Source organism: Typopeltis vanoorti, chromosome 9 (genome assembly GCF_054136105.1).
Source record: "Typopeltis vanoorti isolate ZY-2024b chromosome 9, IOZ_Tvanoo_1.0, whole genome shotgun sequence".
NCBI classification, from domain to species: Eukaryota; Metazoa; Arthropoda; class Arachnida; order Uropygi; family Thelyphonidae; genus Typopeltis; species Typopeltis vanoorti.
In genome coordinates this window covers 72,374,073-72,396,284 of record NC_143557.1, presented here as the reverse complement: position 1 = coordinate 72,396,284, position 22,212 = coordinate 72,374,073, and the positions used below count along the sequence as shown (strand labels likewise).

Sequence of the window (22,212 nt, the reverse complement as noted above, 5' to 3'; positions counted from 1 at the left end):
TAAAATGAAAAAAGAATGGCATGAGAGAATGTGAAAGAATTACTGGAAGTAGCAAAAGAAAAGAGTGAGTGAGTTAAGATAGTGCATGGGAAGTGGTAAAGGAGTGTTTGAGGGAAGGAATGGCAGACTGTATACCTAGAGTCAGGAGAGTAAATCAAGTGGGAGTTAAATGGATGAATATCATCATCAAGTTGGAGCTGCAAAAAAAGAAACAATTGTGGAGGGAATTTAAGGAGAAAGGTGAACTGCAGACATATGAACAGTACAAGGCACAGGCCAGAAGGGAAACTAGTATGGTAAGAAAGGCAAAAGCAGATTATGAAAGGAAGTTGACAATGCAGGCTAAAGAGAATCCTAAACAATTCTTTCAGTATGCTGCAAGTAAAAGAAAGAACATATATATGGCAGAATGATTTTATGGAATGCCAATGATAGGGACGTAACCAAATCACCCTAAATAGTAGAATTACTAAGTGAACACTTTGCACGAGTATATCATCCAGGTGGTGATATTGTAAGAATGAGAGAGCCAAAGGCTTATATGGGAACCGAGGTAATTGAAATGGAGGTGCATAGCATATTACAGAACCTTAATGTGAATACAGCTGTGGAATTGAATGGTATACCAGCACGAGTTTTACATGAAGCAGCAAGGGAATTGTCAGTGCCCTTAATCATATTGTTAAGTCTCAGATCTGGGTTTTAGTCTTGGAGGGGGGGGGGGAATAGTTCCATTGCATAAAGGAGGCTCCAAGACTGATGTAGCAAATTACTGACCGATCAGGAGTTGTTGTCAAAGTATTGAGAAGGTGGTCAAGAGCAAAATACAGGAATGGATAGATAGAAATGGGATACCGTATGGGGGACAGCAATGTTTTGTGAAGGATAGGTCATGCCACAGCAACTTGCTCACATTTTATAATACAGTGACAGCTAAGTTGGATAAATGTAACAGGTTTAAAGCGATACTGCTAGACTTTGCGAAGGCCTGGCAGGATACCAAATGGAATCCTAATCGGTAAACTGCAGCATATGGGGATGGATATAGGTTTGATGAGATGGATTGAAGGGTGCCTGATAGAAAGATATCAGAGAGTAGTTTATTCAGGAGCAGAGTACAAAAAAAAGGCCTGTGACTAGTGCTGTGTCACAGAGTTCTGTTCTTGGATCACTGCTATTTAATTTGTTCATTAATGATATAGGAAAGGATCTGAGAGGAACTGTTCAGTTATTTGCCAATGATGCAAAGTTGGGTAGAGCAATAGTTAATACACAATGTCAAAATTTTGCAGGATGATTTGGATAGATTGGCAGACTGGGCTAAGGAGAATGGATGTCAGTTTAATGTGGCAAAGTGTAAGGTTGTGCATTCTGGGGTGAAAAGATTATTAGCAGTTTACCACATTGGTGGAACCATACCCCAGGAAATTGAAGCCAGAGACTTGAGAGTGTTAATGGATAGGGAGTTAAAGTTCTCATCAGATCACTTTAAAGAGCAGAGACAAGCAGGTTATTGTTCGTTCCTCATCTTGACTATTGTGTGCAAATCTGGGCAGCAGGGTTTCTTGGTGATGAGGAGGAGAGGATCCAGAGGTGAGTGACCAAGTTAGTAGAAGGTCTATGGAATGAACCTTATGAGAACAAGTTCAAGATTTGTGGGTTACAGAAACTGGTTGATAAGGCAGAAAAGGGTTGATTTTTATGATATACAAATTACTAAGGGGTTTTTACAAGATTAATTCAGAGGAAATTTTCACATACATGGAAACTGAGTAAGAATGTAGTTAGCAAGGATGTTAGAACCAGGTTTTTTTTTGCTTGGAGAGTAGTGAATGAGTGGAATAGGTTGCCAGAGTCTGTTGTGGGTGCCATTGTAAAAATTTTATGTAGCTTAATAATGCCAGAAAGCCTTATATCAATTTTTACAGAAGTCAAGCCCTGTAAGGATGTTATAAAAAGAACCTGTATGTCTATGTATATTTAAAACAGTTTGTTAATGTAAATAATCCCTATGGGAATTGTCAATACTTACTGCCCTAAAACAGAAAATTCTAGAATGTATTGAACAAAAGCAATACCTTGCCACCAGAAAACGTTGTATGTTAGCTCCTTATAAGGATATGTGAAAATTGTTGGTGAATTCCACCTGTAAACACTCAAGGTCAGTGTCAGACGGACCGACAAACTTCAGATGCACTTCCGCTGCCCGAAACAAATGGATTAAAGGAGTGTAGAAGAAGATCAAAGAAAGGGGCAGTGTCTAGGAAAGAACAAGGGATCGCACCGAAATATTTGGGGTCCCATGTCTTCGTGCAGGGATCTGAAAGAAGGCGAATAAAAGGCGTTGGCCGGAAGATCGAGTATCGGTCATCCACAGGTCTTCAGTCGGTTCCTCATCGGTTATCCAGAAGTAATTATCGGTTACCCATAGGTCGTCATCGGTTATCCAGAAGTAATCATCGGTTACCCATAGGTCGTCACCGGTACCCCAGCGGTTGTCCATCGGATGTAAGCCATCGAGGACGCAACTTCAGGAGAAGTCATGCCAGTGGTCTGAAAGAAAGATGACAGAAGCCGGTCCGCCAGGCAAAGCATTTGATCTGATGACAAACCTTCACCGGGGGCTATCATCCGAATAGAGGAATCTTTGAGCGGGAAAGAATTGCTCCGTTAGTTTAATGTGCACGCAAGTACTCCTCAAGCTGAAAATCTTCGTCCGTGTGACGGGAGGACAGCGTCCCAACAGAAGCCATCAGTAAATCTATCGCCAGCATAAAAAGATAGGGAGAAAACCTGATGTGGGAGGAAAAGGTCAGGACTCCAATCCGAAGCCAGGGAATGAGAATATGCAGTGGGTAGCAGCCCTAAAGTGAGTTTGATTTTTTCTTTCCAATTTTGTGAATTATAGGAAAACTCTAATAGTGGATTGTTAAGATTAGGCTACTGAATTTGAACATAGTTAATGGTTGGATTTAAATATTTAATAAGTAATAGAAAATTATGTGTGTAACAATTAGAGAGTAACAGTTTGTTCACAGTGCATTTGCCTAGAGTACTATCTTAATAGGATCGAACTTTTATATGTAATGACATTCTTATGTGTATAACAGTAAAGTAGTAACTGTTTGTTAATGGTACTATTGCTTAGGATAGTAATTCGATATTGGAAGAGAGTGGTTATTTATGTGACATGATTTTCATGAATTGAAAGGGCATTTTAACATAATTGTTTTATGTAAAGTTAAACTAAGCAAATTTTTCTTTAATGGAATAATAGTGTAAATTGTTTTATGGTAAATAAATGTGTTATTTAAATGTTAATAGAGTGTTGCCTGATATTTAATTTTTTGATGCACTGTTCCGAAAAAAATATTAGAGCCTATTAGCGGGAACCGAGGAGAAAGGATAGTAAAGGATAGATAGTAGACCACAACTGCTGATATTAATTAATCAGGGATAATTTGAATGTAATGGGAAAACTACTGGACGCACTTAACACTTCTTATTACTAGAAAACAGACATCAGTGATGCAGCATATCAAATAAATTTTCTGGTGTTCAAAGAATAAGAAGGCAGTTAGAATAAGCAGAAAAGGAGTCATAGCATAAAGTAATATATATAGGAAGGAATAGACTAACATTATAGAAGGAGCGGAAATACCTAAAGTAAAGAAAGGTAAAGAGCATATAAAAGGATAGATATAGGATCCCCCACCCACCCCCATTTACACCATGACACTGTGAATGAGTTCAAAAGTAAGTATCGCGAATTTTTTTTTCATGAATTATTATTATTAGACACCTCCAGGGAGTCCAAAGACTCATCGAGGGAGAGTGTGCCAACAGCATCGAACGAAGTATGATAGATACTGTGCAAATGTTGAATAGTTCTTGACATAATGTTTAGGGCCTCCCTCGATGAGTCTAAGGCCTCGTTTTAGTTGCCTGTAATAATAATAATAATGATGAATTTCACAGCTTTCTTTATACAATCTTTCTAAACAAAACTTGCCCTTTGCATAAAACTTCCATGTTGCAATAAATGGTGTATATAGTAGATATGAAGTGAATTTAAAGACATATATCAGAATCATGGAACCAGATGTAATTCTGATCTACTTCCAATGTATCTGAGCATCCCAACTTGTCTGTCTCCATAAATATGAAAGGTTGCATGAACAAGGAATTCTGTAAAACCCTGGATAGGAAAGTAGAGGATATTTATCATTTCGAGAGTAAGAACGAATTTAATTTGTGAACTGGATGGAAGGAGACTTGAAGTCTAACACATTCATGCTAGATTGTGTTTCACACATATGCTTCATCTGGAGAGAGATCTTGCTTGACAAAGTAACATGTATTGGCTGTATTGGTTGGGCACAATTTTACACATTTGTCAACATGTAAGGCATACCTGTTTCATGTTTTGCAGCAAATTTTTCATTTAACTGATATTTATGAACCTTCTTCATAGTATAGAAAACATTTCAAAAGTAATGTTTTCTTATTTTGAATTTATCATCATCATCAAATTCCTAATATGAACCCTCAGGAGGTGTATAGGATAATTATGACAGTACTACGAAAAAGTTAAAACCTTACTAACTTCCAATCAACAATTTTTTCCTTCAAATTAATCTATTATCTGTCAAGACTCCAACATTTGCAAGGAGTATCAGAAACATAGGAGAGTAGAATTTGTTGCCTTGATTAATATGGTGAGACCTCGAATTGTAGGCATTAGTGAGACCTGGCTATCAGAATCAAACATACTAATTGGTATTGAGTGTAAAGGGTAGAGTTTTATTAGGGAGGATAGACAGGACAGGGTAGGAGAGGACGTGCTGTTAATATCAGATTACTTCAATCCAGTGTTGGTGTTGAAAGATATGATTGTAATACTAGTAACAGTATTTTATGTAGAAGTGACTTGGAAGCTGCCTGGTGTGAGGTGGACTCTAACAAGATCAAACACATACTGGGGTGTTGTTATAGACCTGGGGGATCAGTTGCTAGTGATGATGAAATGCATCACCAAATAAAGATGGGGTGACAAGAGTAATCATGATGGGGGACTTTAATTATACAAATACTGATTGGGTAGCAGTAAAATCTCATGAGAAGAATGATATAACTTCTTCAAGCAGCATTTGACAGAAGGAACTCTAGGTCAAAGAATGTTAGATTTGATTAGTGTCACAGATTATTTCAGTTAAAGGCATAAATATTCTGCCTCCAGTTGGTGATAGCGATCATGCTGTACTCACTTGGGAAGTGGCTAAGTTTATAAATGTTCCCATTCAGAAAAAGGTTATATGCTGAACTACAAAGCAGAAAATTATAACCAGTTGAGGAGTATACTGGGTGCATATCGGTGGCTGGATGGGTAGAATATTGAGAGTGCATGGAAAGCATTTAAAAAATACTTAAATGATGCAATATCAGAATGTGTCCTAAAAGTTCAAAAAATAAATAGAATAGGGGTCCAATGGATGTGTGATCTTATAAGGCAGGATGATGTAGAAGGAATACTTTATGCAAAAGGATGATGTCCATTATGAAAATTATAAACATCAGGCCTTAAGAGTCACAAATGTTGTATGAGAGCTAAGTCTCAGTATGAAAAGAAACTGCAAGCTAAAGACAATCCCAAAGAATTCTATTGTTCTGCTGCAAGTAAAAGAAAGAATGAATATGAAAGAATAACTCTACTGAATGCAGATGATGTGAGGGTCACAGATGCAGCAGAAGTTGTTCAACTAATGAGTGTACATTTTGCTAAAAGCTATCAACCTGGTGTATGCAACACTGAGCTCACTGGATGAAGAAACTCAGGTATATGAGGAGGAGGCATTAGAGCTGGAGCACAAACTGAATAAGAATTCAGCAATAGGGATTGATGGGATAACAGCACGGATTCTAAAAGATGGTTCAGCTGATCTGGCTATTCCTTCAACCAGTCTATATAATTAGCCTCAGAACAGAGAAAATTCAGCAGTAGTAGTGGAAAGAATGTATCGTAATCCCATTGCACAAGGGTTGGTGCAAATACTGATGTATCCAACTATTGACCAATCAGTATCTCAGGAGTAGTGGTGGTGAAGATTTTGGAAAAGTTGATTAGGGCTCACATTCAGAAATGGGCAGGGCCGCATTTATATTTTTGGAGGCCCGAGGCGCAACATCATTATGAGGCCCTCAAAAATAAGCATTTTTTTAGTTTATTGAAAATAAAAGTCAACATTTCCATAATAACTAATTTTAATAACACAATACAACATTGGTATACGTATATTTGCATTTTAGAAAAAGTATAAAAATAAATCAGTTCAAATTTAAATAAAAAAATTAATAACTAAAAGTTTTTTTTTTCTGGCTTTGGTTTTAGCAAATATATCTATAATGTCATAATTGATCGAGTCCATTACATCTGATTCAATGCATAATAACGACAAGTCACTTGTTTTATTTTGGTGCAAGTTGCTTCTTAAATAATTTTTTATTCGTTTCAACACTGAAAATGAGCGTTCAGCACTTGCATTTGAAATAGGCACCATCAAAAATATTTTTTTAATTGTTTCTACATTCGGAAAAGTAGACCTTAACCCATCATTTATAAATTTGTACATATTTTTAATTGAAGAATTTTCTTCCTTTATCATTATTAAAAATTGCTTAACTTCATCGGTAAATTTTTCTGGATCAATATCAGTCCCATAAGTTTGTAAAATTTTATCAATACTAGTCTTGTACTTGTCTTGATCTATATCTTCCTTCAAAAAAATGTCAAACATATTTAATATGTCAAAATAGCTTTTTGTTCTTTCATTAATTTCCAAAATTAGCTTTTCGCAAATGACATTAAAAGTGTTCACAGCGAAATTTTCTTTCCCATGTAATATAATCTCATTGTTAGATTGTGAAACTTCGTCACTCATTTTTTTCTTTAAAAAATGAGTGACGAAGTTTTTTTAACTTTTTCCTTTTCATCTTTAAATTTTGTCTCATCTGTTAATAAATTCGCTTCTTCATTTACAGCAGCAAAACTATTTCTTATATCTAAAATAAAACCAACTAAAGAGTGTAACAAATTATTAGCTAAAAACAAATCCATATCGAGATCTTGTAGACATTTACTAGTAGCATTTATTCGTTGTAAAATTTTGTCCCACATAACTGTTAAAATTGCTGTTTCCTGGTTTGTCAAAATGTTCAGCCAATGATGAGCTCTCTAATTTAGAAATAGGTTTTTCATGAGGAGAAATGGATAGTTCAAGAAATGCTTCTTTAATTTGTTTATATCCACGTTTCAAAGCCAATATAGCGTCAGCTTTTGCGGACCACCTCATTTCATTTAGTTTTTTAACTGTTAAAGATTTTTTTTCTAAATATTTAATGAGTATACCCATCTTCTTGTCGAAGATGAAAGTAATTATATATAATTTGAATAAGACAAAAATATTGCACTGCTTCCAGACAAGATTCCACAGAGTTGCCAATTAAATTTAAGGAATGACTAGAGCATGGTATATAATGTGCAGAGGGACTACGTTTTTTCAACCAATCTTGTAAACCTGTATAGATACCTTTCATATCGGTAGCATTATCATAGCTTTGCCCTTTGCACATTTTTATATTAGAAGAATTATAAAAGATAATTCTTCTAATTTTTTTAATACTACCTCTTCTAAATATAAGGAATTATGTTGTGTAATTCTGATGAACCTGATAAATGTTTCTCTAATGTCAGAATTTCCGGCAAAGTACCTAAATATCATTGCTAGTTGGTCATTATGGACAATGTCTGGCATTGAATCGAGTATTATGCAAAATAAGCAGCTTCCTTAATTTCTGATATTAATATTTCTCGTTTTTTTAGCTATTAACGCTATGAATTCATCACAAGTATGGTAAGAAAGATAATTTGATCTGCCAGAACCATAGTTGGCGTATATTTTCATGCGGTGTTTTAAAAAATCATCAAATTCACTTAAATAATGTAAACAGGATAAATAATTTCTGCAAGAATCAGAAAAAATATCATTTGTATTTCCTCTAAATGCTAGTCCTAGTTTACTCAGTAACTTAATAGTAGCTATTATTCTTTTTAAAACCTCTCTCCAATAATTTTCTTCAGATTGTATTTGTTTGATCAATTCAGTTCGACTATTTACAGAACTCGATTTTCTTTTGAGATATGTGCACATTGCTCGTATATGCTCATGATACATAAGGTTCGTGTTATATTTCCCCAGTCATTAAAACCCTTCATTAAGTATTATTTGGCTTAGAAAACAATTTACAAACAAAGCAGTAAATTGCTTTGCTGGTTTCTGAAAAAATTAGCCACTCTCATTTCTCCTTTGTTCCATTTGCCTTTTTACAGTAAAAATGTGATATATTTACATTTCTGACATATATTCTATTGCGTTCTGTGTATTTTTTTTAAATTTTCGATTTTACCATCATTCTGGGACATATTTATTAAAATATGCTCGATAAACTGTTCATTAATAGTAAGTGGCCACACTGCTATATCGGTAGGATAAGAGATAACTTGCTTGCTGGTAAGTACAGACTCCGATTGAAAATTTTCTTCAGAATCCTCTTGATTTGTTTCATTTACTTCTTTCTCTCCTTCTATGTTTTTCACATCATTTTGATGTTCTTCATTTTCACTTTCATCTCCTCCTGATATCCAATATTTTGTTTTCATTCTGAAAACGAGAATTCCAAGAAAATGAAGAATTTCAGAACTTCAAAAAATAAGAACTTAATTTTCTTGGAAATGAAGAATAACTGAAATCTCACTGAATCTCACTACGAAATTCTTCATTTTCAGAACGCAAGAAAGACAAAATTGCCCCCTTTTGACTATTTAGCTGTTTTTCATTTTCTCTAAGTCATTTTCTTTTACTAGCTCCGGATTCAAATTTTCTTGGCATCATATGTGTATTAATCTATCAAAAGCGAAATAAATATTTATTAAATCCAAAATAAACATATAAATAAAATAATTACGTTAAAAGCTTAAAAAATACAAAAATAGAAACAATAGTATCTTGGTTTTGTTAAAATAAACGAGTAACAGTAAAATAAGAATAATAATTAATTGAATAATATCTTCTTACCGACTGCGAGAACTACTTGAACCATATAATTAGGTATATACACTTATATACAGCATACTGCTTTACAAGTGCTAGCCAAATAACGGTAACTAAACTATCAGTTTAATTACCGTTTTTTGGAATTTCCTTTAATGTTCTACAATATGTGACCCTTTTTAGTGTGCAATTTATTTATTGTGTCTCTTCCCAAAAAATATAAACGAATTTCGCATGTATACAATAAATATTAACATTAAAAAAATTTGGAAATATTAAACTAGCAATCTTGTAAGTCATTTTATATAAATAAATGGCTAACTTATATCGATGGATTATAAATAATTATGTAACTTCTAAGATACTTTATATTTAATATTAAATTTTCTAAATAGTTTAAAATCTTTTAATGCAATTTTAAATATCTATATTATTTACACTTTTAAATATTCCATGTAATTGAATCATAATTAATTTAAAGAACGATGTAATTAAAATCTCTCTGTGAAAGATTTCAATTGCAGTGTTGATTATTGATTTTGAGAACATTGATTTTGTTTGACAAGCATCATATTTGCTACAAAAATTCTGAATACCGAAAAAATATTGAAAGGTATGGTAATAATTTAGTATAAGGATAAAAGTTTTTTTTTTTTAAAAAAAGAATTTAAATGCAATCAAATTAAGCTTGCTAATCAAGGTAAAAATTGGAACTTCATGACCTGTAAAGTTCAGATATCTCACTAAAAATAAAAATTTTGAATTTACGGAAATAAAAATTATAGCAAAAATCATCATATTTATGGAATTACAACATTTATTTATTACAAGATTTATTCAACCCCAGCTTTGATTTTTTTTAAGTTGCAGTAATAAACATAATAATTCCAGCTTTAGTTAAAACATAGAGGCAATAAATAGTAACGATAACTTGCTATGCTAGCTAACATCCACTTTTTTACTCGACATTTTATCCTAAAATGACTAGAATCTTGATGCACAAAAAAATGAATAATCAGTTTAATTTAAACTGAAAAATCAATATAATTTATAAATAATAATAAACTTGAAATTCAAATGCTCTATTTATATGATATAGAAACTGCTCTTACCCAACTAATTAATACAAATAGCAGAAGCACACAAAAAAACCCCTCTGTCGTCTCTGGAACAGGTTTCAAAATGATCGCAAAAACTTTCTTTAACTCAAAAACTTATTTACTCTGTTTACAATTTCCACTTATTAAACTTCTAGTCCGAAGACTCATCGCAGGAGGACACTTACAACTGTCTCAACCACTACACCGAACCTCTACTACGAATCGTCTCCATCAATGCCATCCACCGCCACCACCAATATATGCCAATAGATTCTCTTAATGACACATCTTGTTATTGTTAATCTAAATCTTAATTGTCCAACTAAAACACATTATAAGAGGAATTGTACAAAGGTATATAACTTACAAAAGCTCTGTATCGCACATTCAGTCAAAGATCTTGCACAAAAAGTTCTAAGGCAATTCTCTCATCTCAGATCTTGAGCTTCCTTCAGGAAATCTGGCTTCAGAAATATCTCATCGGGAAAATAGTGGACTGTGAACTGCGCCATGCAGCAAAAAGTTATTCTCCCACCGTGAAAAGAAAAACTTCCAAGCGAAGGTGCTTTGGGTAATTTGTCTCGCCTTTTCTCCTCTGCTTGGGCTTGCCAAAAATGCCTGGATGACTGCCTCCTTTTTCTGCTGCCTCCACTAACTCGAATTGCCGACAACTGTCAACCGGGATTCCTCTCTGGCTTGGAAGCTTTTCTCCAGCGATTGGAAGATCTCCCTTCGTCAATTCACTCTGTTGCTTCTCTGGGACTTCGCACAAAGTTTGTAACCCCTGAAGAATACGGCATGATTCTTTCATCTTAAGTTTCAAGTTCGGCCTGCTCTTTGTTCTCTTCTGTGCCTTCTTTTGATTGTAAGTTGCCGACCATTGGAAAATTATGTGAACCTTTCTGACTGACTTCGGAGGTGTTTACTTGCAGAGCTTGTAAGCCTTTCTCATACACACAAAATTTAATAAACAACCTTTCTAATGCCATCATGTAGATCTATTACATACAGCTCTGGCGAAAAACATTGCCTTTGTTTTTAACACTCTAACACATTCTTATTAAAGAAGTATATACAGTTAATTTGCAAAGAGCTATTTACAAAAATATCTAATACAAAATATACAGACAAACAAGGTTATTTTTTTACAACATTCTTATGGGACTTGACCTAAGTCCCATAAGAATGTTGTAAGAAATATTAATGACATAATAATAAAATAGCAAAATTCATAATGCTTCAGAATAACTTGATAATTTTGACAATACCAAAACAAGATGAGACACATCTGTAGAAATCTATTATTGTTATTATTATTACTATTAGAGTTATTTTAATTATGAACTCTATAAAGATATACTTAATAAATTTGTATTTTTGTGTTTTTAAATAAATAAACTAGTTTCCTTTTGTCACAATAGTCTAAAAGTCCAGATAGTCCAGCAAAAACCATCTGTGACAAAATGAAACTAGTTTATTTATTTAAAAACACAAAAATACAAATTTATTAAGTATATCTTTATAGAGTTCATAATTAAAAGAACTCTAATAATAATAATAACAATAACAATAATAGATTTCTACAGATGTGTCTCATCTTGTTTTGGTATTGTCAAAATTATCAAGTTATTCTGAAGCATTATGAATTTTGCTATTTTATTATTATGTCATTAATATTTCTTCAAATGCAGCACTTTTTACAACAAAACTGGCTAAGTTATGTTGAATATATCTGTTGGCAAATATACTCAAAATCCCTTTGACCTAATAAAAAGGCAGAATGCTGATGAAACTTCATGAGCATTCTATCTGTTAAAATGCAATACCCCTCCCCCGCCGTTAACGGATTATTGTAGTTATGTGCACTGCATTTCTTGAATTAACTCTTTTTTTGCTGCACAATTTACTTATTGTGTCTCTTCCCAAATAAAAACGAATTTCACATGTGCGAAAATAAATAATCAAAATGTTTGTTTGCATTGGAAATATTATGTCAAATATTTATATTTTTTAAATAACATTTATTGAAATAAATGACATTTTGCTTCCTTTCCTTGCAAAATAAGATTATATGGGTTGCATGTTTCAATTTAAGAAACGAATTTTTTATTTTTTTTATGAACAACAAATGGTGTTAAACTGCATTACTCGAGGATTCCGATTGTGAGTCTTTTTAATTTATATCCAATGGTATTTTATCAGAGATTCTACACCTTTGTCTTTTACTTAAAACTGCAACAGTATAATTACTTTGGGAAAATAACGAATTCAAACAAAAATAAAGTGTGCACATGTTATCTAGCAGTATTTGTGTGTGTGTGTGTGTGTAGTAATTTTGCAAGGGTGGAGTTAGCCATTAAAGGCGAATTAATTCTGTTATGAAAATTTTCGAAATAAAATTTCATTTTGACGCATGCACCTACACGTTTCAAAAGATAAACTGTACGGAAAATATCGCTACTTCAAAACTGCCGTATAATATCGAAATTAGCTGAAAATATGTACATAACAGTTGACTTCATAACTGCCGTTTATTTTGATTTGTAGTGAGTGATTAGGGGGGAAACCAAGAAAGTTGAAATGCAAAAACCAACAGATTATGTTATAAAAGTTATGCATTACACGATGTGGTTCAAGATTTACGTATGATAACTAACCTTCGAACTAAGATTATGAATAAAATAAAATAAGAAACTTAATTTGGAATAGATGGAGGCTGTAATCATTTTTTGATTCGGATTTTCATGAATTTATAAAATAATTGTTTGACAAAAATAATTATCTTCAATCGAGTTCTTGGAGAATTTTAAAATGTATTGGAGATTAAAATAATTAGCAGTATTATTAGTATTATTGATATGACATTGATCTTCCAAAGTGATACAATATGAAGCAAAGAAAGGATGAAAGGATTTCTTATTTTACGCTGGCATTAAAAACTATAATTATACGATAAAAACAAGCACCAAAATGAATATAACTCATAGGTATTTAGTCTGATATAACTTAGATTCCGGTTACCAAGCAAACGGCAAGCAACTGCGTTTCTTGCTATAGGCCACAGAACGTACCTACTATGTACGTCAGGTAATGTAGTTAAGTGTTCTTTTCAGCGTGAAGGATTACCGCACCTTCTAATGGACATAACGGTCAAAATACATTTCTTATCCGTGTTCTTTCAGCAGGTGGACAGAATATTATCCAGGTTTGCTGGACGTGTATATACATCCAGCAAAGAAATGGTACGCTGACATACATGCATTTTATGGAATACAGAGTTCCTGTTAGTTTTATATTCTAAGAAAAGAACAATGTATTTCAAATGGAAGCAGGATGGCTCACAAATTTTTCAGCGGCCTCTAGTTTTTATATTATGAATTTAATATTTAAAAATAAGTATTTTATTTTGCAACTATAACTACACTGTTTTTTTTATTGTTCTTTGTGAGGAGTAAGGTTTTAAAATGAGCCCCCCCCCCCCCAGAGAGTGAGGCCCCCCATCTTGTGCCTATGGTAAATGCAGCCCTGGAAATGGGTTAACAGAGAATCTCTACTTTGCAATAAACAGCATGGGTTTACTAAGGGAAGGTCATGTTTTAGCAACTTGCTTACATTCTATAATAATATTACTACTGAACTAGACAAGGGGAATGGATACACTATGATACTACTTTTCACCATGATACTGGATTTGCTAAGGCTTTTGACAGAATACAGAATGGAAGTGTCTGCAAATTGGAGAATATGGGGTTGGATTATAAAATATTAGCATGGATAACAGGATGGCTGACAGGTATCAAAAAGTAGTAAATGGGGGATGCGAGTCTGCAAGCTTTAAGTTAACCAGTGGTGTACCACAAGGATCAGTCTATGGTCCACTGTCATTCAATCTGTACATCAACCATGCTACCGGCCAAGACATGTATATACGTCCAGTTTATCATGGATGCGAAGTTCATATTAAAATTGTATTACCATTGATATTACATTGAAATATATGATGGATACGAAGCGTATGAGGATGAGTATTTGATCCATAATGGCCGGTAAGGTGGTTAATGACACTGGGAGGGATTTGACATGCAACATACAGCTATTTGCTGATGTAAAAGATAGACAGGGTAATCAGTAAAAATAGAATTAGGATACCATACTGTTGAGATGGGTGATGGTGTGATTATTTGTGCAAATATCTCCCTGTATGTGCTAGTTTTCTATAAATCGAGAAGGACAGGGAATCATCTGGAAGATTTGCGATTTTTTTCTGGAATCATCTGGAAGGTCTGCCCCATCCAGGAAGGGCAGACAGTCATTAACTTCCGCTTCCATTGTAAAGTGATTTGGGGGTGGTGGCTGTTTAAATGCACTAAGAATGTATCCAATGTAATTGTGCAATTACAATAAGAACGCATCATGGTGCATTTATTGGTAGCCTTAACCAATGAAGCTACTAATGTATTAAGTCGAGGACACAATTTTGCCATTACTCCCAGGGAACTTCCAAAATCCAAAATGATGGCTTCTGTTGAAAAGGGAATATATGACCTGTCTCCAGCAACAGCCAATAATGTTCGTTTAGATGTGGCCAACATCCTACTCCGTTCCAAGCCTCCCAAAAACAATATCCTGCATAAGGACATCATTGTTTTAAAAGAGCTACAGAGTAATAACCGCATTATTATAACTAAGGAATGCAACTGTGATGAATTCAACAAAATATGAAAGCAAAATGAACAATTTCTCCAAGATCATTCAACATACCAAATTATAGATCGACATCCCACCAACTCGCAAAAGCATAAAGTGGGCAAATTATTGGAAAAAGTCACTTCCTAGCCTAAATAAACAGTTAATAAACTCAAGTCCTTCCATGTTAAAACACCCAGAATATATGGAGCATAAAATTACAAACAAGATCCTATGTCCCTATGTGGATAGTATAAACAGTCCCACATACAAACTTGCTAAACATTTAGCCAAACTACTAGCCACTCTCACAATCAATTCTCCCTCCTTTGTTAAAAATTCTGTCCACCTAAAAAGTATTCTAGCAAATCATACCTTAAAAAGTTCAGACATAATGGTGAGTTTTGATATCACTTCACTATTCAAAAATGTACCATTAATTGAGACCCCTTGATTTACTAAAGTCACCCCCCCCCCGATATATTTGAACTATTTAAATTCACAGTACATGCAGGTTATTTCAGATGGAAAGGGAAAATATACAAACAATTAGATGGGATAGAAATGGGCTCACTCCTTTCTCTTCCCTTAGCCAATTTCTACACAGACCACTTGGAAAAACTAGCTTCAATACAGCCACTCTCAAACCAGCACTTTGGCTATGCTATGTTGATGATGTGTTTGCAATTTGACCACATGGTGCAGACACATTGGATACATTATTAGCATATTTAAATAGCCAATACCAAAAATCCACTTTACAATGGAAATGGAAGATAATGACTGTCTGCCCCTCCTGGATACACTATTCATACGTCTTCCAGGCGGTTTCTTATCATTGTCGGTTTATAGAAAACCCACACATACAAGAAAATATTTATAGAAACAATTACATCATCACCCATCTCAACAGTATGGTATCCTAAACACACTAACCCACAGAGCTCTAGAGCAATTTGTTCCAATGACAATGCTCTCACTGCTGGACTCGCTCACTCTTGTCACACTTTCTTAGTCAATGGCTATAATCCCCCATAAGATAGACAAAATACTAAATGCTCCCCAGAAATCCCTCCCACACTGTCTACCACAGAAGACTACAACAAAACTGTCACCATCCCATACATTCAAGGCACATCTGAAAAGATAGCTAAGGTGCTTAATAAACATCAACTACACACCATACTTAAACCCTATGTCAAATTGGCACTCTCATCCGTTCATCCAAGCAGAGGATCTCTTCTTTTATCACATCCAGGAGTCTATGAAGTGCCCTGTTCATGTGATCGAGCTTACTATGGATAGACAGGAAGAACTGTGGACATCTACCTCAGTGAACATAAAAAAAATGCATTCGGCACAGTCGCTATGGCATGTCAGGTCTAGCAGACCATGTCATAAATACCAATGCACACAGGATCAATTGGAAAAAAACAAGTGCTATACAGAAGTCGTTATAAGTCAGAGATATCGTTTCTGGAATCAACAGAAGCCTTGAAACATACTCCAAACCTCAACAAGTATGGCTGCATAAATTTACCAAAAATTTAGGAGACAGTCTTATTTAATACTAGTTTTCTCTCTGGTTTTTTTTTTTTTTTTCCCAACACCTAATTAGAACTTAAGTCTTTGTGTTGTCTGTTGCAACTGTCTGAACTAGTCCCATTATTATACCAAATTGTTGTTGTTGTTTTGCATACTGTGACAAACTTCTTTTGTGCTCTGAAGATGCTGGATATATTACCAACGAAAGATCAGCAATAAGTTAATAAATAGTTATTATTTTCTTATCAGTCTGTGTTCTCATTAATAACATTAAAAAAAAATCACCATGTATGATGAATGCATAAGCCTTTCCACATGTTTAAAGTAGCCAATTACAGACCAATTAGTATCTCTGGAGTTCGAGTATTGGAAAAGTTTGTTAAAAGTAAAATTCAGGAATGGTTGGATAGGAATATGATACTTTATAGGGTGCAGCATGGCTCTGTAAAAGAGGCAGGTCCTGCCTCAGTTATTCATTTATTTACATTTATTCACATTTTATAATAGGATGACAGCAGAACTTAATAAAGAAAATGGCTACACCATGATACTGCTGGACTTTGCAAAGGCATTTGACAGAATACTGCATCAAAAACTATTACATAAGTTGCAGCAAATGGGAACGGATAAGGCTGGTGGCATGGATGGGGGGGGGGGCTGATAGATATCGGAGAGGGTGGTGTATGGTGGAATGGAATCAAAGCAAATGAGAGTGACTAATTGAGTGCATCAGGGCTTTGTATGAGGACCACTACGCTTTAAATTGTATATTAATGATATAGCAGATTTGAAGGGGGAGACATTCAGTTGTTTGCCAATGATGCACAACTAGGGAGAACAATAGTTGATAAATGTGATGTAGATATCTTACAAGATGATTTAAATAAATTGACAGTGTGGACAAAAAAACAATGGTTGTCAATTCAATGTTGTAAAATGTAAGGTAATGACTTCAGGATGAAAAGATTATCATATTGATGAAGCTCGTAATCTGGGGATGATGGTAGATAGAGATTTGAAATTCAGAGGACATATTGCAAAAGTTGGCAAAATAGCTCAGAGGATTACTTGGATGCTGAAGAGCACATTGACAAGTAAAGATAAGAGGTTATTATTCATCTTTATAAAGCTATGATTTGGCCACATGTTGACTACTGTACACAGATGTGGTGATGTGCATTTCTTGGTGATCAGGAGGTGGTGGAGAGGATTCAGAGACAAGTGACCAAGCTGGTGACAGGTCTGTGTAATGTTCCCTATGAGAATGGATTGTTGTGTGTGGGTTGCAGAGTTGAGCTGAGAGGCAAAGAAGAGGATATGATAGAAATTTATAAGTTACTAAAGGGATACTAGAAGAAGAGAAACAGAGAATGAAAATATATATATATATATATATATATTGATACCAGATGAAGATTCAGAAGACTGTGATATCATGACATTTTTAATGCAAATGCTGAGATGCAAAGTTTAGCTAATACAGTTGCTCTTTTTGTGATAATTTGAGATTGCATCTAAGAAAAATTACAGCAGTCATTACTAAGCTTTAAAATGTAATGATCAAGTAAAATACATGCATTTATGTATATTTTATTTATTCCTACTTTTAATTTATTATGAGTATTAAAGAGGGATGCAAGGAATAGATTTCTTACATGGAGAATTGTCAGTGAATGGAATGCATTACCACAATATGTTGTTAATGCAAGGAGTGTTAAGGATTTTAAGATTTGGTATGATAAATATTGTCAGTTAAATGAACCTCCCATGATGAGTCTGCCAACTCCATGGAGGGTGCAGTAATAAAAATAACAATAAATCTTACCAGAAGCACTCAGTAGGAAAATACCTCTGTAATTCTCACATTCAGTTTTATTTTCCTTTTTATAGACAGGTACTATGAGAGCTCTGTTCCAATCATCTGGAATTCGACCCTCTGACTAGGCCTGCAGAATTATGCAATGCAACCACTGTAAAACTTTTATACCTCCATATTTGAGAATTTCTGGTTGAATGTCATCTACTCCTGCTGACTTTCACATTTCAGGTTTTTGGTAACTTTTTCTACTTCAATTATGGATATGTATGAGGGTAGTCTGAAAGGTTCTCGGCCTAACAATGAAAAAACTAATTTATAATTTCAAAAATAATTTTATTTTTCAACATAATCTCCCTTAAGACTAATACATTTATTCCAGCGATGCTCCAGCACCATTACCATCCCTGTAGTGGTTCTCAGCAAGATCTGCAAAATACCCCTTTACAGCTGTAATCACCTCTTGATTCGAAGAAAAATGCTGACCAGCGAGGAAGAGTTTTAGTTTTGGGAAGAGATAGAAGTCAGACAGAGCCGAATCTGGGGAATAGGGTGGATGTTCCAACAATTCATAGTGCAGATCTGTTAATTTTCCCATTGCCAAAACACCTTTGTGGGCAGGTGCATTGTCCTGATGAAAAATTTTTTTTTTCTTCTGCAAACTGGGTCTTTTCTCATGAATTTTCTCGTCTAGTCTGGTTAAAAGATCTGAATAATATTCCCCAGTTATTGTTTTGCAATGCGAGTGCATTTTTGATCTGCACGGCACCCATCATGTGCAAAGCTTTTTTCATTTGCAATTCTTCATGCAAAATATATCCTACAAGTTCTTTTGAAATGCTTATAGTCTTAGCAATTTCACGCACTTTGACTCGTCGGTCATCCAATACCATATCATGCATTTGATCAATGATTTCTGGTGTTTACACTTTTTGGACGTTCTTGGGATGGATCATCTAAATTTAAGGCTGGCATGGCCACATTTAAACTAGACAGCCCATTTCTCAATTGTCAAAAATGAAGGAGAAGGGTGTAAACTTTTATGAACTTAGAATGAATTTCATTTGGTGTTAAACCTTCTTTTACAAAGACTTTTATAACTGCATGATACTCAGTTTTATCCATTTCAAAGGATACAGACAATACTTTTGCTTCAGACAGCTGTATAAAACAAACCACTTGATAGAATGACTTGCAATTTCACATGGATGCTTATGACAAATGTACCAACTTAGAAAAAAAAAGTTGCCGATAGTGTTGTCATCTATGTTTGAGGCCGAGAACTTTTCAGACCACCCTCGTATTTCTGAATGCATTTCTATTGGGAGTTTTCTACCTTCATGCTGCCACCGCTTGTTTCATTTAGCAGTCTTTCAAAGTAATTACTCTAGACATCTAGAATATCTTTACGTTCAGTTTCCATGTCACCTTTAATGTCTCTGGTTTCTTTTACAGCACTCTTTTCTCCATTTCTGAGATTTTTCAATATCCTCCAAAATATTTTACCACCTTCTAAATATTTATTTTCTATGTTCTTACCAGTCTTCCCATGACTTTTGTTTAGCTAATTTTATACAATGCTTTGCTTTTGTACATTTTTCTCTCTATTTCCTAAGAGCACCAACTGACTTACTTGCCAGAAACTATCGATACACTTTTCTTCTTTTCTTCAACTGCCTCTTTAACTTCCCGAGTCCACTGGAGTTCTGATTTTTCTATTCTAACAGGCAACAACCTCATCAGATGCCTTTCTGTCTGAATCAATCAATCAATGTTCTCTTCAGAGTTTGTCACTTAATCTACAAGTTTGGTTCTTGTTTTCAAATTCTTTTATTTTTTCTTCAATGATATTTGAGTCTACAATTCATTTCTGAAAGCTGCTCAACTTTGATTCACTTTAAAACACACTCTTCTATTCAATATGAAATTCAATTTTATCCTGCTCAAAACTAAGTAGTGATCACTTCCTATTTCAAATCCTCTGTACTCTTCTGTTCTGAACCAGTATGAAAACATCGCTAGCAACTATAACACAGTCAATGAGACTTTTATTTCTTGCATCTCCTCTCTATGTGAATTTGTGCACATTTTTATGTTGGAACATGGTGTTAGTAATAACTAGTCCATGTCCTGAACAGAAATCCAGAGGTATTTACCATTACTATTAGCTTTGCACTTTTCTCCCAAGTTTCTCAAAATGTTTCTGTATCTCTGGTAATCATTTCCTACTCTTCACTTAGAAAGATCTTGACTGTTTTTGTCTTCTTTGTTTCAGTCACACCTATTATGTCGATCTAGTACTTATCCAATTCTTCTGCTGGTTCCATTTTTTTTTTTTCATTGATGCATCTTATGTTGATAGTACTAATCTTGAACTCTGCTGATTTTGAGTTGGGATGTGTTCAGAGATTTGTTCCAGTATCTGACTTGAGCTGTTTTCCCTGGTTCCCTGATGAAAATAACAGGGACCCTTTAATGGGTGATGCCCCAGCTAGCAAGAAATTCTGTATATTTGCATTATAGGATACTTAAAGGAGTTTGCACAGAAGTTAGCAGCAATCCTCATACAAATTTTAGTTATGAAAATACTTAATGTACAAACTTATTTGAACACTCATTAATCTGAAAAGGAAATGTGACAAAACTTTGAAGTTCTTCTTTTCATCTCCCTCCTAATACTTGTTCAATAAACAAGACATTAAGTTCTCTACTGAGATTTCTTATTTCTAAAATTTAAACTAGTAGTACAAACAGTTTTTCCTCTAGAAACTGCATTATTTGGAATGTAAACTGTTATATAAAGCTAATCTGTAAAGTATTGCTTAATTTTTTTTAGAAATCTTGCAATGATTTCAGAAATATTAACAGAAAAGAAAAGAGTATGTTTTTATATTTATTTTAGAATAATATAATTTTTTTTACTAAGTATATTGATATATTTTTTAATTTATATGCTGATATTTCTAAAATGAAATAAATAAATAAATAAACATGACTTTATAGTGTTATGTCATTTTTCTTATTTATATCTTTTCTTTCTATCTTTCAATTGCTATTATACTTCTTCAGATATCAGGCCTAATATATTTACATCTAGGATTGTTTCCTCTTCGGATACTGGCAAATTTATATTATGCTGCGCCAGCCAGTATCCTATAGCAGAAAATATCCTTACTCAGGGAGACAAAACTAGATTCTGAGGCTCTCTTACACAATGTTTTACTTTAATACGGCTGTATAGATTCAGACTGCAGTCGTGACCTAAATCTATGATTATATACACTATCTAATTCCTTCCTGCCAAAAGAGGTTCTATTTTTATAAGTGGTAATTCGGATTCGTAGTCAGGCATGACTCAGGTTTAGGCAAATAAATCGTGTTTATTGCAATATCAGAGCAAAATACACTAAAGAATTTCATGCATTCAATTCATCTCAACACTAAATAAGGAAACTCAAGTTAAGAGATTAACACACTTTAAGTTTAAATCAAAGATTATAAAGCATGAAAAAAAAAACTAACTGATAATTGGGATAGATAGCAAATGATATGGTGTTTAACCAAAAGTCCTTTCTGCAAGCAATTCATAAGACAATATACAAAACATTGTAATGTTATTCAGTTGCTATAAATCTACAATTCCAGTCTCGTTATGTTAAATCAATCACATACAACACAAAAGATCTCTTCCAAACAATTCTTCTTATTCTCAAAAAGAGGCTAGCTATCTAATTAGAGTCTGTCCACAAAGTCCTTTAGAATAATGTTCATAATTTACATTCACAAATAATTTTCTCTCTTCTAAGGAATTCTAAACACAAAATAGAGTAATTCTACTTTACCGAACTTTTTCCAACGTCCTTCAACACCACGTGTACATCTGGTTACCTCTTGTCATTAACTGTCCTTATGCCAGCATAGGGGCTATGCTATCTTCATAATTCCTGCAGAACACGGA

General features: G+C 34.0%; 1 protein-coding gene across 1 annotated transcript in view; it reads right to left on the bottom strand.

Moving 5' to 3' along the window:
* The window catches only part of galla-2 (MIP18 family protein galla-2), a 44,918-nt gene that overhangs the window by 15,280 nt on the left and 7,426 nt on the right, over positions 1–22,212 (bottom strand). The window lies entirely within an intron of this gene.